General features: G+C 48.7%; 1 protein-coding gene across 1 annotated transcript in view; it reads left to right on the forward strand.

Annotated features, from left to right (window-relative positions):
* The first annotated feature begins 1,502 nt into the window (after nt 1–1,502).
* PAK5 (p21 (RAC1) activated kinase 5) overlaps nt 1,503–17,039 on the forward strand; it is a 78,292-nt gene continuing 62,755 nt past the window's right edge. Inside the window, exon 1 of the mRNA XM_030946369.1 lies at nt 1,503–1,575. The gene's annotated coding sequence lies outside the window, so the exon portion shown is untranslated. The remainder of the gene's footprint in view (nt 1,576–17,039) is intronic.

A 17,039-nucleotide genomic window follows, 5' to 3' on the forward strand; every position in this document is an offset into this window, starting at 1 on the left:
ATTTGTCGTTGTTGTTATAGGGTTTTTCATATGTGCAAAAACCTACTTGGACCTTGGGTGCCTTAGTGCTGTGAGAGGCTCAGCCTCTGCACGTCCCTCTGCCTGGCCCAGCACATCCACCCCACACAGCTCCAATGCACCTTTGTCTTCAAGCTGTTCCTGTCGAGTCCTCTCTGCTCCCGCCACACAGAGCGCATGTTAATGCAAACAGGCATCAAAGAAACCAGAAATGATGTGCCATTCAACATCATTAACTATGAAATCACTCCTCTCCCATGCAGGGCTGTATCAATCAGGTCGGCTTTGGGTCTTTTCTTCCCAGGCAGCCTTTGCTGCAGGTGCCTCTGAAAAGCACTTTGCTGTTTGTGCTCTGTGTTTCCTGACAGGGATGGTTTGTGGTCATCCATGAGCACACACCATCGTCTTCCTACCGATGTAGCATGTGGAAGGATGGATACATACCTTTATTAAAGGCAATCTTAATCTTTCTTATGGAACATTTCATAAAAATGTAGGCTTAGAGCAGGTTTCAGAGGCAGCCACAAATTGCCAGCAGTAATACACCAAAATTAGATGGGCTAGATGTGGTTTGTCTGTTGTCATCCTCTGATGGCTTCCTTCCATCACTTGCTTTAACCGGATTTGTCCCTTAGCACCTGACCATTGTCTGGGGAGAGCTTACAGGTAACAAAACACGCTGGCACAGTTGTTTTTATATTTAAAAAAATGTAATGACTGAGGACCAAGTGCAAAAGGCAATGTGTGGGTGGATGACTGCAGAGTTGGGGTGCAGATGAATGGATGTGGGTAGGAGTATGGATTGGTACATGGGCAGGTGCATGTATTGATGGAGGGGTACATGAATTGGGTGTGGATGAGTGCACAGGTGGGTGGGTGCATGCATGGCTGCATTGGTTGGTGCATGACCGGGCAGGTGCAGGAATGGGTGTGTGGGTGCCCAAGTGCATGATTTGATGCAGGAATAGGTGGGTGATACATGGGTGCATGCATGCACGGGTGGGCGCACAAGCTGGTGCCCACATGGGTGGAGGGGTGCATTGGCAGGGGCAGGCACGGCTGTTTGGGGGCAGGTGCTTGGGCTGGTGCAGGAGCGGGCGCCTGGGCGCGCAGGTGCACGGGGCGATGCAGGGATGGGTGGGTGATGTACGAGCGCACGGTGGCTGCACAGCTCGGTGCGCGCAGGTGCCGGGGCGGGTGCGGACGCGGTGTGTGCGCCCGTTGGGGCGGGCGGCCGGCCGGACAAAGCCCCGGGCCGGGCCGGGCCGGGCCGTGCCGTGCCGTGCCGTGCCGTGCCGGTGCGGGCAGGTGCGCAGCTGCCGCCGGCCGTGGCAGCGCGGCCCCGGCGCTCCGGGCGGGGCGGGGCTGCGGGCCCGCTGCGGGGGCGGCGCTGCGCCCGCCCGGCTCGGCTCAGCTCGGCTCGGCCGGGCTCGGCTCGGCTGGGCTGGCACGGGGGCGGGCGGCGGCACCTGCGGCCGCGCCGTGCGGAGCGAGCGGAGCGCGGCCCGGATGTAGCCGGAACATGGCGCTGGGGGCGGCGTGACGGCGGCGGCCGAGGTACGGACGGACGGAGGGAGGGAGGGAGGGAGGGCGGCGGGGCCGGGGGCGCGGGGACTGGGGACCGGCCCGGGGCGCGGGCGGCGGCTGGCCCTGCCCGGGGCGCGCGGGAGCCGGCGGGGCCGCCCGGAGCCCGGCGCTGTGCGCTCCTGGCGGCGCCGGTGCCCGCAGACAAAGGCACGGCCCGGGCATCCCGGCCGCACCTGTGCGGAGCGGCACGGCCGCGGGCATTGCCTGGGCATCCCGGCTCCTCTCGCAGGATCGCCGTAGCTGGTGCTGCTTTTGAGAGCTTGTCGGGGTTTCCTACAACAATGGCTTTTATTTTCTTTTTTCCTTTTAAGCCATTTTGCTTTTTGTCATTTACCCCCCCAGAAGTTGCTCCCAACTTTCCGCGAATATGATGTGCTTTTGGGTTTCCCCCAGGGAGCAGGTGCCCAGAGAGCCCTGCAGCCGCTCCTGGAAATGCTCCTGCATGCTCCTCTATACCTCTACTCCCTCTTTTTTTTTCTTTTTTTTTTCCCCCTTCATGTAAGGGGTTAGAAATGCCTGCAATCGACTCCGCTCTTCTTTCAGTGTTCATGAGCCTCGGATCATCGCAGCTGAAGAAAATGAGCTGCACAGTGACTGCCGTGCTCGAATAACACTCCAGCCTCAGGCCAGGAGAGGTGGTTTTTTCATGGTATCGATCAGACCTTGAGAATTTTTTACCAACCCGCTAGCAGCACGCAGGCTGCCTTTCTTCCTCTTTGTTATATACCAGCCCTCTGCTAATATAAAGAAACAATGGAATTTTTTTCCCCCCCAATTTATTCAGTGTTAGATCTAATGGGCTGTCATTGCCAGTAAGGATACAATTCCCAAGAACTTGAGAGAGGCCAGCAGTGACACTCCTCTGCTAGTAGCCTTTCCCATTCATTTTAGAATTTTTTATGTGCTTTAGCATTTGCGAAATGAAGGCAATGAGTTGGTATGTGCGTTGAGATAGATCTCAGCGGTCCCTGCTGCCCAGACAGCGGCTAAGGAATCATTGCTCCGAATGTATTGCCTTTGTTGTGCGGTGAAACTTGCATTGCGCTGCTGGGGGTGCAGCAGGGAGCAGCCGTGCTGCCCTGCCCGCTGTCACAGCCGGCGCTGGGGGCTGCCAGCATCGAGCATCGCTGCTGCTGCCGCTGCCGGGGACAGAGCTCTTGGCGTGGCTCTGGCTGTGGCTGTGGCTGAGCAGCGTGTTTCGGAGGTGGCCAGTGGATGTAGTGCCGCCCCTGGGGCTCGCTGGCCCTCTGCCCCCCCCAGGAGCTGCACGGGAAGCTGGAGAAGCTCCTCTGGTTCACTCTGAGCTTCACAAAATGGCCCTTTGCCTTGCTCTTTTTTTCCTGCCCGTATTGCTGTTTCTGCTGCTTGTGGGTTACAAATGTGTGGATTGCCCGTGGTGAGCAGCTGCTCTCCTGGGTTTCAGGTGGGAGTGAGGGACCTGGCTGCGTGGGGCAGGGCACTGGTTTCAGCGCTGGCTGTGCCAGCTAAAGCTTTGGGAGTTACTCCTTGTGGTTCGCCTTATTGCCTATTGCTGTGGCTTAGTCACGTTGTTTGGCTGTAGGTCATTTTAGGTTGATGAAAGGTCTTTGCTTAATGTGAAATTGTGTATTTATGGTATTAAATGTATTAATTTGAGATAAATTGAGTAAAAGCATTGTTTTAATCAAGGGAAATACTCACTCTCCTTTTGAGAGTGCTGAAGTTAAACTTTTTCCCTTCTCCTGCTTCAAACGTCTTTCCAAATGGTTTGTATCCCAGTGAGACTGTGATTTCTAGCTGAGATGAATTTTCACCAAATGATGTGAGACTAGCGTGCCATAATCCCATGTGCCTGTTGTGCAGGAGCTCGAGGTGCTGTTGCTCACCTCAGTTTTAGCCACTCTGAGGAAGCGAGAGCTCACCGGTCCGGTGTGTGTGCGTGTCCTCAGCCAGAGGGGCTGCTGGACCAGGTTAACCGGGCCGCTCAGGAGCCATTCCACGCCAGGAAGCAGTGCCACAAAGAAACCCTGGCAGGTCTGCTGTGGAGAGCCCTGTTAGGAGTCATCAGCAAATCCCCTTGGCAGCCCCCTGTGGAGCCAGACCTAGTAAATCCCATTGCTCCTTTGATTCCCTTATTACTTTGGCACCTCTGTTTGCTTCCCGGTGGCTTTTCTGTTTGGTTGGTTTTTTCCCCTGGACATCTTCATCCATCATGAATAGTCACAGTAAGTCAGTGCTTGATTTTCAGTGATTTCTCAGCATCCCAATGGCTGATTCTAAAATGGAAGCGTGTAACAAGCAAAGTTCCTGCAAAGCATTTTACTTCCCCATTACTATTTGCCACTGTAACAGATTTTGGCAACTCTTACTCTGGAAACTAATATTTGGGAAGTACAATGCAATGTAAGAAATTTGCTCTCCAGTGTCAGCTCCTGCTGTCGGTCAGCTGAGAACAAACGTCTTGTGGTAGTTAATCACAACTCTTAGTTTGGCTTTATCTCATCAGTCTCACTTCTGACCTCAGATTTGCTACTGAAACAGGGGAGACAAACTGTTCTCATTGACATCAGCTGGAGCGTGCAGTTTGGGTTTAAAGCTGAGTTCTAGGAGAGCTCCGGCTTGTGTGGTGGGGGCCCAAGAGGTGATGCTGGCACAGATGTGTCAGGGGTGCAGGTGGCAGCTGCTTCAGGGACATATGGAAAAAAGAGCTGGGAAGACAGAGCAGAAGAGCGCCTGCATCTCTGCTGCTTCTCTCTGATCACCCTCACATCTGACACCTAAATCCTCTTCGTGCTTTGAAGCTGCTCCAGTTAGGAATCTGAAGTGTTTGGCATCCACTTGTTCAAAAACATAAACTGGCTCTGGTTTTACCGGTTTACTCTGCAAAAGCTACAAACACACGTGTGGCATGTGCCGAAACTGCCAGCAGGTGTGTGTGGGTACAACAGCTGAAGAGGTTCAGAACCATAAATCTCAAACAAAACCTCTCTTTTAAATACCTCCTTGGGATATCCTCCTCCTGGCATTGGCATTGCTGACTCACGGTGCTGTTTGACTGTCCTGGGGGCGTTTCTGGGACTGTCTCTGCTTTGCTCCTTGCAGAAGTCAGAGCAGTTTGTTTCTTGGATCTGCTGCAGGGTTGGGCCAGGTTTCTCAGGTTTTGGTGAAAGCTGAGCAAAACCTCTGTTGTCAGGATGGAGTGGTGTGTGATTGCAGCCAGGTGAAACCAGACAAATGATGATGGAGATTTCAGGTGGTTGATAGTCTCACACCTGTAGGGCCTACATTTTCTACCATCCTTCAGTTATACTCTTTATTTTCACCATTAATTCTAATCTCTTGAACATACTTGTCTTGCTACTCTCAATAGCAATTTGAAGCCAGAAATGTGTTTTAAACAACTGTTGGCTTAAAAAATGGATGGCATGACCAACAGAGCCTTGGTTTTGATGGCATGTTCCCTTGTAGCTTATCCAGTGTCTGATACAGGTTTATGTGTTGCTCAGTAGGAGCTTCAGAGTGTACCTTCCTTCTTTCTAGATGCAAAGCTTGATATATTTATGACAATTTCCCCCAGTTTATTCAGCTGTGATTGGTGGTGAGGTGTGCCAGAGCACTCCCTGATGCACAGCTGCATTCACTTTATTATCAGGGAACAAGCTGAAAGGGGGAATGATTCAAAACCATTAACAGCTGTGAACAAAACCCCAGTTAGTTCTGCCCGTTCAAAAGGCAGCTCCCCCCAGCTCCCTTCAGAGCAAATTTCAGAGCACTTTAGTGGTGTTTAACGTGCAGGTAACTCTAATTAAGCCTTTAATCTATTAGGCCACAGAGATTCATTGGGGACTTGGCTGTTAGTGCGGGTGCTTCAGCCTGCATGTCACTGAGCCCAGGAGGACTCAATGTTGCGTTTGGAGGTCTGTCCCTGTGACAAAGAAAACAAAGTATTTTCTCTGCAATTGTATGTTAAATTTTGCTGGTTTTGGTTTTTTTCCTGGAGAGAAAACAGCACAGGGGACAGGACTGAGGCCAAGGCTTCTGGTCTAAGACCAGCCGCAGTATTTGGTTGTCTTGCGTTTCAGCTGTGCCTGTTGAAAGCCCTGGCATGAAATTCCAGCTTTAAACCAAGTCCTGTGCCTTAGAGGGTTCAGAGATATCCCTTTCTGAGTGCTGCCTGTGAGTGCAGTGATGTGAGAAGTGTGTGCTCCCACTGCGTCACGCACAGCCAGCCACAACATACCAAGTCAGCTATTTTGCATCTTTTCCAACTTTTTCTTTTCTGTGCCATGTGAGAATGCTGCCACTTTTGGAAGGTGCACCTGGTGGAAGTGCAAAGCTAATAACTGTTTCAGATACAGAGCTTGAATATCTCTTGAAATCAAACCAGCAAGGCAGAAATACATGAATCAAGTTTAGCTCTTCAGGGCTGCCGTCTGCCATTTGCAACCTTCCTTATCTCCTAAGCAAAGCTTTTATTTAAACATGAGCTGTAGATACCAGTTAATATTTACACTTTGTGAGCCACCAAAGCTGGGGTCCTGGAAGGGCTGGAGGAAGCCTCGCTTTCCCCCTGTGCAGCTCAGGGCACAGGGTGCACCCATCCTGTCTGTGCATATGGCGTGAGCATGGCCAGGGCGGGGCGGCGTGGCTTGCTCAGAGGCACAAAGTGATGCAGAGTGGAAGTGAAGCCCTGTCTCCCATCATCTTCCTTCTGGGCTCTCCTGGCTTTGCTCTGCTGCTGGAGGCTGCTGCCAGCAAAGGGCTCTGCCCGCAGCGGGACACGCTGCCCCGGCGTCACACGGCTGGAGTTCTGATTCTGCTGAACAAAGATGCTCTTCCAAAAATAGGTTAAGCCGAAGAACTTAGATGCCAAAAATAGCACGAGATATTTTTTCCATTTTCTGACTGTCCTTTTTTTGACTGTGTTTTAGATTTATTGTTCCCTGCTGGAGGCAGCTAAAGAAATAAAAGAGGTAATGCAGCTGTAGTAGGGAATAGTGGAAATAGACATACACAGTCACCTCCGATGGGGGAAAGCTACATGTGTCAGCTATTCCTGTAGAAGTACACAAAACTAACAATGTAAACAAACATGTGCGTGTCGCTAAACCGCTCTCTTAGCAGAAATGTTGTTGTTTTTTTAGAAGTTAAGGTACTCCACAAAGGGGAGGGTGGAGAGAATCCTGGTGACAAAGGGGAGGACAAAAGAAATGCCAGCAAACAGAAACTGGAATGAATAAATGCCACAGGAATGATCCTGGTGATAGCCCCTATAAACCTTCTATTCTGACACGCTCTGCTGCGTGTGAATAATTCACTCGTCCCAAAGCGGTGGCAGTAAAATCCACGCAGCACTTTTTCCTAGAGGCTGGGCAGGTTAGAGCTGTTAAAATGTAAGGCTTCTTTCTGGGGATTGTCCATAGGAAGTTTTGTATGATGAAGTGAAACTCCAGCTTTCCCGTTCCCAGGCTAGAGGCGTGCTCAGAGGGCTGAGCTGATGGCTTGCACTGCAGCTATTTAAGGTGCTGGGCTGAGCCTGGAGCTGGGAGTCAGGAGGCACCGTGGCTCTAATCCTGGCTCTGCTGCTCACTGAGCCACCTCCAAGAAGTTATTTAACCTCGGCGTGCCACTGCTTCCCTCGGGGTAACAGCAGGGATTATGGTAATTGCTTCTGAAAAGCACCTTAGGTGTTTAGTTTTATTTTTTTTTCCAGAGGTGCAGAACTCTCCAGTTCTGAGCTGGAGAAGCTTGATCCATCCCAGGAGGCTTTCAGTACTTGACAGGATTGTGAAAACAATTCTTAATTGCCATATTGTTTGTTTGGGCCATGTAAATAAATAAACTTAAAAGATTTTTGATGCATTTTTTGCACACTACTCACGGAAGGGCTCTTAAGATATAACCGAAGGACATAGAAACGAGGTATAGTTCAAAAGGGTTGTTACAGGACACTTCATGAAATGCAGGTAAACTGGAAGAATGTTTAAATTGTTTCCTTTTTCAACCAAATCCTGCCAAGGCCACAGAAAGCCGGGTTTATATGTATTAAACTTCTCTCACTTGGGTGTAAAGAACCCAAAGGCAACAGATTTGTAGCATTGCTCACTTGGATTTGGAGGGTATTTGGTTTTGTGTTTTACAGCAAAGGGTGATTTTCTAGGCTGAAGAAGTAGGAAGGCTTCCCTGAGAGTGAGATGAGAACAAAGTAAATGTGCCCTGAGCTGTGCCTATATCCCAGATTTTGAAGCATGCGGGACAGAATAATGGTACACGAATTTGTCTCTGTTGCACACACTGAACTCCTCCTTCCCCAAAGAGCAGAACTTCTTCCTATTTAAGCTTTGTGTCGCAGGGAAAAACAACCAAAGGGCAGAGAATTGCACGGCTGAGCTGCAGCTGAGAGCAGCATGCTGCAGAAGCAGTTTGTGGAGCATGGTGCTGTCAGCGGGGCGGCTGGCTGGGAGGCACTGTCCCTGCCACGGGCTGTGCCCAGGGCTTGGGCAGCAGCATTGCCAGGGTTTGTGGGGCTGTGTTATCAAAGTGCTCCAGTGCCCAGGCAGGGACTGTAATCAAAGCCGCTGGCTGCTGAGGAAACCCAGGAGATAAAAAGGTGCTCCCGTTTTTATGCAGGAGACTGAAATGAAACAGCCCAAGGCGGGGGGCTGTGTTGCATCTTCCCAGCACCAGGGATGTGGGCCCTGTCAGCGTGTTTGGGGAAAGGCCTGACTGCCAAAATAGTTCAGTGCTGCTACAGAAGTTGCAGGTGGCGATTGCCTTTTAAGTTCTGCTCTCTGTTGTGACGTTTTTAGGGCAGTAAATGAAGGATGGGAGTAGAAACACAAACCAATGGGAACAATGCAGTGTGAGGATGTCTGTTCTTTCAGTCGTGTGGCTGGATGGAGACAGGGCTGTCCTGCTGCAGTCAGGGAGGGTTGGCAGCCAAGGAAGGGGGTTATTGCCAGTAGCTCCCCTGCCAAAACCAACTATTGATGACAGGGCTCAGTTTAAAGCAGATGGTGTAATCCATACCCTAAAGACTGCCTGGGGAAACACGTGCAGAACCATGTGCCTGAATGCCACGGAGGATTCATTCCGAGGGGTGAGGCAGGAGGAGCCTTCACTGGGATGGAGATGAGAGCTGAGGCTTGGGTCTGGAGAGCAGGGAAAGTGCTTTACTGAGGCAGGGCTTTTATGAGGGACTCAGGCATGTCCCTCGTTTTCTGGTATTAGAGATGCAGCACAGAAACCACTGAAAATGCAGCATCCATCCCACTTCAGTGCTTTCTGTACCCGGTCTCTTTGAGGACCAACTCTTAGCACTGTCAGATTCACAGGGAGACTATGGAGGGCTTTTTCAAGTACTTAAGAAGTACAAGGCATGAGGTAAATAATTTAAACACTGGTTCAGAGCATTGCTAGCTGAAAAGTGACTTACAGGCTTTCCACAGGCTAACAATAAATGGATGGTTTTTCTTCTGTTTGGGGACAGGAGTTTGGAATTTGTTGCCCATCAGCAGGGCTGCTTCCTTCCAAGAGAGATATTTGCTGTAATGAATCATGGAATGACCTGGATTGGAAAGTACCTTAAAGATCATCTTGTTCCAGCTCCCCTGCTGTGGGCAGGAGCACCTTCCACTGTCCCAGGTTGCTCAGAGCCCCATCCAGCCTGGCCTTGAACACTTCAGGGATGGAGCATCCATAACTTCTCCTCACCACCCTCACAGGGAAGAATTTCTTCTAGCAGCTAATCGAAACCTACTCAGTTTGAAGCCATTGCCCTTGTCCTCTCACTCCATGCCCTTGTAAACAGTCATTTTTCATCTTTTCTATAGGCTCCCATCAGGTACTCGAGGTCCAGTTAGGTCACCCTGGTGCCTTCTCTTCTCAGGAACTCAAGGCCAGGGCTTTTTTCTTCTCAGGACCTCCTCAGTGCGATGGATCCCTGGCATTGTGTGTGTAATGGGAAAAATCTGGTACCTCTGTGGCTCACATTTATTACAAACTTTGCTTGTAGAAGCATTTGGACTTTTCCCTCAGCATCTGGTAGGACTTGGTCTACACTATGTTGTTACTGCATCTAATTTTTTTGCATGACAGCCTGATGCTGCTTCTTAAGAGAGATCTTCAGCTGAGGATTAAAGGGGCTGTGTGTGGTTTTGTTCCATAGCTTTTGCCATTTCTATTCCTCTCCTGTTTCCTTTGCTCTGGTATTGATCTGAGAGCATCTTGCTATTTTCCTGCAATTTCCAATTCTGTGTGAGGAAGAAAAATAGTCAACTGTCCTGATTTAGCTAGAAATTAAACTGCAACTATTTTTCCATGGAAAATTTCCTTAATAGGAAAATTGCTGATAATTGCTAACTAATTCTTTTTAAAGACTTTTTTTTAATGGATGAAAGACTGTCAAGCTGTCAATCAAGACAGATATTGGATAATACTCCATTCTCGTGGCAAGTTCCCTTTATTATATGAGGCATGTGTTTCACTCTGTAAATTTGAGCTGCTCAAAATTTGCCCTTTAATATTTACTTTTCCTGTCCTTTCTCAGTGTTACTCAAGTAGTCCTCGTGTACCTGTACAGCATGGTCAAATGGATGTAATAATCTTTGAAGAAAGTAACTTGGAGGTGTGATTAGCTTTGTAGTATCATGGTATTCCTGAACCTTTTAACAGTGCCACCCTGTCATTCCATGAGGTACTCACCTGTCCTTGCTGAAACCAGCTCTAAAGAGTGCAGTGCCTGCCTTTGTGATGAGACATGAAAGCCAGGCAAGTGGGAAACTCTGAGCTGCATGAACATTTGTGGTCCTTACAGGCCATTTCTCAAGACTTTGGCCTATGACACAGAGCATTTAATTTTCTCTTTATTTCTTTTAAAGTCGATTTGGAGAGAAAATTGGATGTTTTCTTGTATCTCTCAGGTTTCCATGGCCTGGGGTTTTCAGAGAAACTGTTAAAACAAGAGATTTATAATCAATGCAGATACTTGACCTGCCAAGAGTAGCATCTCTCCAAAGTATTGGCTGCTCTTCCATGGTTCTGGATTTAAAGCACTATGAAGCAAAATTTATCTCAACTCCAGTAACCACTGGCATTGCATGTAAAGCACCGCAAACATACAAAACTGGTTCAAAGCAGAGCAGTCAACATTCGCAGACCATTGCCCCACCTCCAGTGGTATTTGCATGTTGGATGCCATTGCCTTTCGTGCACCAGGAGGTTCTGGAGTTGGCATCTGTAGCAGGCTTTGCTGCTCAGGCTGGGCAGGGCATGGAAAACTGCTCCTGCAGTGTTCCCGTGCTGCTGGGAGGGGAAATACAAGCGAAAGGACCAAGTACAGTATTGATTCTGGCGTAGATAACTGTAAAAATCGCCATGATATCAGAGCAAAGCATTGCAGTCATTAGGGGAAATAATGAGAAAAATAAAATTATAGAAATAACCATCTCCCTTGGCCTGCAGATAAATCAAAGCTTAGCCCTTGATCTCTCATCACTCACTAGCCCGGAACATAAATCCAGGGGTTTATCATTAAGCCTAATGGGTTGTAAAATCTGGGCTATTTTGGAGGTAGCTGCAGAGATTTGCAGCCCAGGCAGAGAGCGGGCTCTAAGCCACTGGGCCTTGTGTAACTGGGTAAATAGCAAGCTTCAAATAATGCTATAAAGCTATCAAATGTAATAACTACTGCAGCCAGGCCAGCCTGTGGGGAGGGGAGCCTCGCTGGGGACAGGCTTGGCCATCCTGACAGAACAGCCCTGCTGCAGGAAGGACTTCCAGGAACAGCCGAAGTCCCTGCTGCTTTACTGGACACCAGGTCCATGAGTCTGGTTTGGTTCACATGCAGCACTTTTGTTTTGTGCTCATCAGTTCTGCCCTCACCGTGGGCCCAGGGGAGCCAGCAGCACAAACCAGAGACACAGGAGGCACCAACACCTCTCTTACTTTGTCATCACCAGTTAAATATTTATGACAGCGCTTCACAGTGTGCTAGTAAATGCATGATAGCATGTTATGTAAGAGCAATACAGTTCTGGAAGGAGGAGACTTCACTAGTGTTCTTTGCTAGTAATCTGTGCTGCCAGTTCACTGTAGTGAGGCCATGTAAAGGCCATGCCTTTTTCCCCTGTTATTTTAAGTGAAATGGGTGTTCTACTGCCCATGTGGAAATGGCAATTCAGCTTTTACTGGCACTTGTAATCACGTGTGTTTTAAACTTGCTCTCCATCTCTTATTCAGGGCACACTTTGGATCAGGTCAGGCTCCTGTAGAAGTTGATAGCTCTGAATTTGCAAGTGGTCAGGAGGTTTTGGTGTATGATGGGGAGCACATCTCTCAGTGAGGGAGTCAGGGAGAGGGGATCTGGGCTGGGAATCTTTCGGGTTAATTAAAGTTCCAAGTAGCTTGTACTTTTCCTGAGGGGTTGTAGAGGATTGATTCCCATTAGTGCTGCACTGCTCCAGAGAAGGGGATTCTTGGGAAATCATTTGCAAAGTCAGTTGTGCCCAGACTGACCTGAGTCAGATTGAAATTTGGGATGGGTGGCATAGCTTCTGGGAGAATTTGCTGCAGGGTGCTGACTGTGAAAACAGAAAGCTGATGTAGATTTGACTGTGGGACAAGTGAGAGGGTAAGCCATCAAAGGAGGAGCCTGTCTAGCTTGGCATAAATAGTCAAATGGATTTAAACAGAGGCATGTACATTTGTGCCTTAATGAATGCAGGAGAGGTTCCCCCCACGCCTTTCCCTCTCAAAGGCAGCACTGGGAACCTGTGCTTAGTTATGTTTCAGAACTGCAGAAAACAAACTTAGGAGTTACCGATGATTTGTGCTTGGCATGAGCGCTGTTCTCTGTCGTGATGGCTTTCCTAGCAGCAGTGTATGTGTTTGGGAAGACATTTTGGGGATCTGTGCCAGTGCGAGCCAGCCTTGGAAGCAAACAGTGTGGGGATGGCTGAGGAAACAAGCCGCTAGCACGAAGGATGAGCCAGCATGTAGCAGCTCTGGGGAGGGTGGGATGCAGGGACTGAGGGCCCTGCAGGCTTGGGCACATTCTCTTCACAGTCATGGAGGGATTAAACGTTCAGCAGGTACTGGATTATTTATCTGCTGCACACACGGGGGTGTTTACAAAAAACAAGTGCTCGATGATCGAGACTGTTATCTGAGCTTTCACCAAAGATGCTGTACAGATGCCAAGTGGGAAAGTGAAACCTGCCAAAATCACAAAGTAGCACTAGAAGTTGCTGACTTTTAATTTTGAGCCTTTGCATACACAGGCAGCCCTAATTATGTGTGCTGTTTGATACACATGGTTGAGCAGCAGTTGTTTGTGCGTTGACTATGTCTCAGTAGCTGCTGGTGCAAACTGGGAGTGCCTTGGCTGAGCCAGGCAGGAGTCCCCAGAACCATGGAGTGTTCTTACAGGAGGGGCTCCTGGATCTGTCAGCTCCCACAGTTAAGTCTTTGCCCAGTTTTGTGTTTCTGAAAGCCCTGTTGGACGATGAGGTGAAGTTTTAGTTCTGTTGGTGCAGTTTGAAAAGCAGAACCTGTGATAGAGCTTGGAACTTTGCTGGGGACACCCCGTGCATTATCTTGTAATTCTGTATTGAGCCCAGTTCTCCAAACTTTCCTTGAATTTCAGACCTCAGGAAGCTGCTGGACTGTGCCACGGGAGCCTGAAAATTCCTTTGTACATTTGAGAAAGGTGATGGGATGGACTTGGATGGTTTTGAGTTTGATCCATGGGATGAGTGTTGATTCGGTGTCTGGCTGGGTATCAGTTCACTTCTGTAATGTACCTGGCAGTTCCAAAATTTCCTGAACTTTGCTCTCTCCCTCTTACATTTCTCTCTTCTAATGTTTTTGAATTTTGCAGCTTTATATAGGCTCCTTTTCCTCCCCCTCTCACCACTTGCTGCTTCTTCTCCTCCGCCCCAGTTACTGAAATCTCTCCCTGGTGCCTCAGTGTCATCAGCAGAGCTCTTCATCTGCGGGCTGCAAGCAGAGCAGAGCACGCTGGGGGAAGGAGAAATGATCCCGGACCCTCCTTAAGTTCTGAAGTGGTTGGAAGTTGTTTGCTGATCAAAGGTGGCACACAGGAGTCTCTTCTCTTTGCTTGCTCCGTGCTTTTCGTGGCAGCTTTCTCCTGTTCCCGGCTGGCAGGGCTCACCAGGCTCTGCAGGGCCCCTGCCAGAATGAGAGTGGCTCTGCATTTCCAGATAAAAGCACTTCCGAGTAGCCTGGTGTGTAAATCCCAACTGCAGCATTCCTGCAGTCAGGGTGGCAGGGGCTTTCCAGAAGATGGGAACCCCTTTGGTAGGGAGAGTGAGGAATTTTGGAAAGAGGGGTGAAATGGAGAGAGGAGAAGTGCCCGATGACAATGCTCAACTGAATCAGCTGGTGAGAAAAAGTCATTTTGGTTGCTGCAGTCATCAAACCATGACTGTGAGAAGTGTCGTGAGCAGCACTTACATGGAGAGAGTTTGTGTAGGCGGGTGAGGAACAGATCTATCCCTGCCCTTGGGGGTCCTGCAGCTGGACAAAGCCCTGACCAGCCTGCCCCGTCCTGCTGCAGCCCCTGAGCACAGAGACCCCTCAGCCAGGGTGAGTCTGACCCCGCTCTGTGTTTGGAGAGAGGAGCAAAAACAGAAATGTTTGGGTCACTGCCAAGGGGGAGTATCAGGAGTGACATGGCGAATTTGTTTTAATGTAATCTGGACTTAATCACTGGTTTAGACTGTACTGGAGGCTTTCAGCTCTGGTAAGGGGTTGGTTGGATAAATGTATTTATTTTCCTGCTATTCATTTTCCAGGGATGAACACACTGGGGTAACTTAAAAGCATGTAGCAAGGAAGAAACAAGAAAAAGGAGACAAATTAAGTGACTGCTGCCAGATTAATTATTCTGTTACATCTCAACTCATATTTTTAAACCTACAACTTTGAAAGGGAATGTTCAAAATTATCTTTGCAATGACCATCTTTCCATCTAATTTAAAGTCATTCAGCTTTATAAGAAGTAATTATGCTCCATACTAACAAGTGAAAAGACACGGCAACATCAGAAAAACTGATTATTCCAGCAATCTTTCTTACATAAAATAGCCAACTAATCTCCCAGCTTCAGTCCTTGAGCGCTATTGCAAATACCCTCCTGAAAGAGAACTTCATTCTTGGCACATTGGCAGTCTGCCTCTGTCCCTGATGGCTCCCTGCATAGTCAGTCATGATTTGGGGGTTAAGAAATCCTTTTCTTTTATTTCTGTATCTCTTCTTGCACCCAGTGCAATTTTTTTTCCTTGTGACCAGTGAAAGCAAAGCACAGGGAATGGGGTTTGTGTCCTGCTTAGAAAAATAAGGAAATCTCCAGACTTGCTGCTCTTCTGCTGCTCTGGCCATCACCCTTGAGGCCTTCTGAGGTTATCGAGGAATGTAAATGTTTTGTAAGTCACTAACTAGTGCACTTGAGGTGGTTATTATTAGCCTAACTCTACTTCTCATAGAAAAAGAAAAGGAAAAGAAAAAGCCTTGCTTGCAGAAGAACTCTTAATAATTGCTGTTAAACACCTCAAGTCCCGATACCTGTGCCTTTCTCTTCTCAGAGTTCTCAGTCCACCTCACTGTCCACTCAAAGCCCCCTTTAGCCTTACTGATCCTTCCAAAAATTCAAAAATGCCTCTTCTGCAATAAAGCATTTCTAATTCCTGATTGCTCTTAATGTTAAAAACATCTACAGAAAAAAAGTCAGTGAGTCATCAGTGTCCTGTGCTGCCTTCAGGAGGAGCATGATGCTGATGGGTGGCTTTTATTTTTCCTGCTGGTAGAAGCAGGAGGTGGAGGTTGGTGGTTTCTTCCACTCTGCTCTAGGATCCACTTGGGATAATAAATCTATTTATGCTGTCCAGCATGCTTTTATTCTTTCTTGAAGTCAGTATCTGCATATTTGCAGCTGTCTTTGCTGTAAGTGGAGTGTCTTCAATATTTGCTCCTAATTCTGTTAGCCCTAGACTGGTTTGGTCGATGTCTGCATTTCTGGGGCTGTTGGTGAGATACTTCTGGGGGTGTCCAGGACAATCCTGTGCCCCTGTGCTGTATTCCCACACCTGCACCCCCTCTGTGCCATCTGTGCCCTGCCTGGGAGCGCCCAGCTCTGCCATGCTGCCCGATGGCACTGGGATCATCCGTGTTTCACTCTCCTGGGAATGCCTGCCTGCTGTTACTGTCTGTACAAGCATTACAGCTATGTACAAGGATCAGCCACCTGGTCAATAGAGAAATTGCTGCTACAGCTAAACAAGCTGCAGCAAAGCCCCAGGGAGGCACAGCCGGAGCCCGACCCTCGCCAGAGCTTAAGTGCGTCTGAATCATCCGGTTGTTTGCTGGTTTTGTTCCTTTCCATCTCATAACATTCCTTAATTTTATATTGTCATCTTCATTACTGCAGAACATAAGGTTGATGTTTACAGGGAACTATTCATGAGGCTTTCAAGACTTCTTTCCTGATCCCCAGGTTACTCGAAGGATTGTTGTGTTTGCAAAGCGAACGCTGCTGTCCCTGCCCTGGGAGTGGCTTCGTGTTTCCCAGCGCTGAATTTACATGGACACTTGAAAAGCAACTTTGTGTGAGCAGCAGTCACTTGCAGTGTCAGAAAGGTCAGGCACCAGAGCCATCAGGATGAGTGCCCAGTCACTGGGAATCGCTGGGTTTTGTGTCCCCTCTGCCTGTGCAGGGACACAGCGAGGTGGTGCAGGGATCCCAGCTGAGCTGGCCCTGGCACGCCTGCCCTGCTGCCTGGAATTGGGAATGGCACTGCAGCTCACTGGGGCCATGCTGCTGCCATTAGCTCGCTTACCTCTCCAGCTCTCTTGTCTTTGACAGCCAGCTCTGTCCCTGCTCCGTGTTCTGGATGATCACAGCGTCGTTAATCTTTTCCCTGAAAAGTTGTGTGCTGGCTCTTCATCAACAGCCAGTTGTAGCAACAAGCTGCTTTTCAACATCCTGATCATCACTGGGGTTTTGGGTGGTCTACCATTTATCCAAAAATATGTATCTGTTCAACCTTTGTCTGCTGTGTTATTTTCATATAAATAAAATATTTATAAATAATAATAAATAACATTTCTTTATTAAACACATTTCATGTGCTCTTCAGTGGGATTTGCCAAGGACTGTCTCTTTTTATAAATCTTGCTAAATTCTTGTCTTTGAAATTGCAGAATTTTGCAGCTTCCACCCCCAGAAGTGACGCTGCCCTGAGATCTGCTATCTGTTTTTCCTTCTTTCCTGCTCCTAGCACTTCCCTGTATTAATTTGCATTTTCCAAGACAGACGCTTGGCCCCAGTTTCCTTAGGGAATGCTGCCCTTCCTTGGCAAGGCTTGATCTGCTCCAGGAGGCTGCTTGAGTCCCTTTTGCTGGAAGTCCCTTTTCCCTTCACTCATCTGTGGTTGAGC

Source organism: Camarhynchus parvulus, chromosome 3 (assembly GCF_901933205.1).
Source record: "Camarhynchus parvulus chromosome 3, STF_HiC, whole genome shotgun sequence".
NCBI classification, from domain to species: domain Eukaryota; kingdom Metazoa; phylum Chordata; class Aves; order Passeriformes; family Thraupidae; genus Camarhynchus; species Camarhynchus parvulus.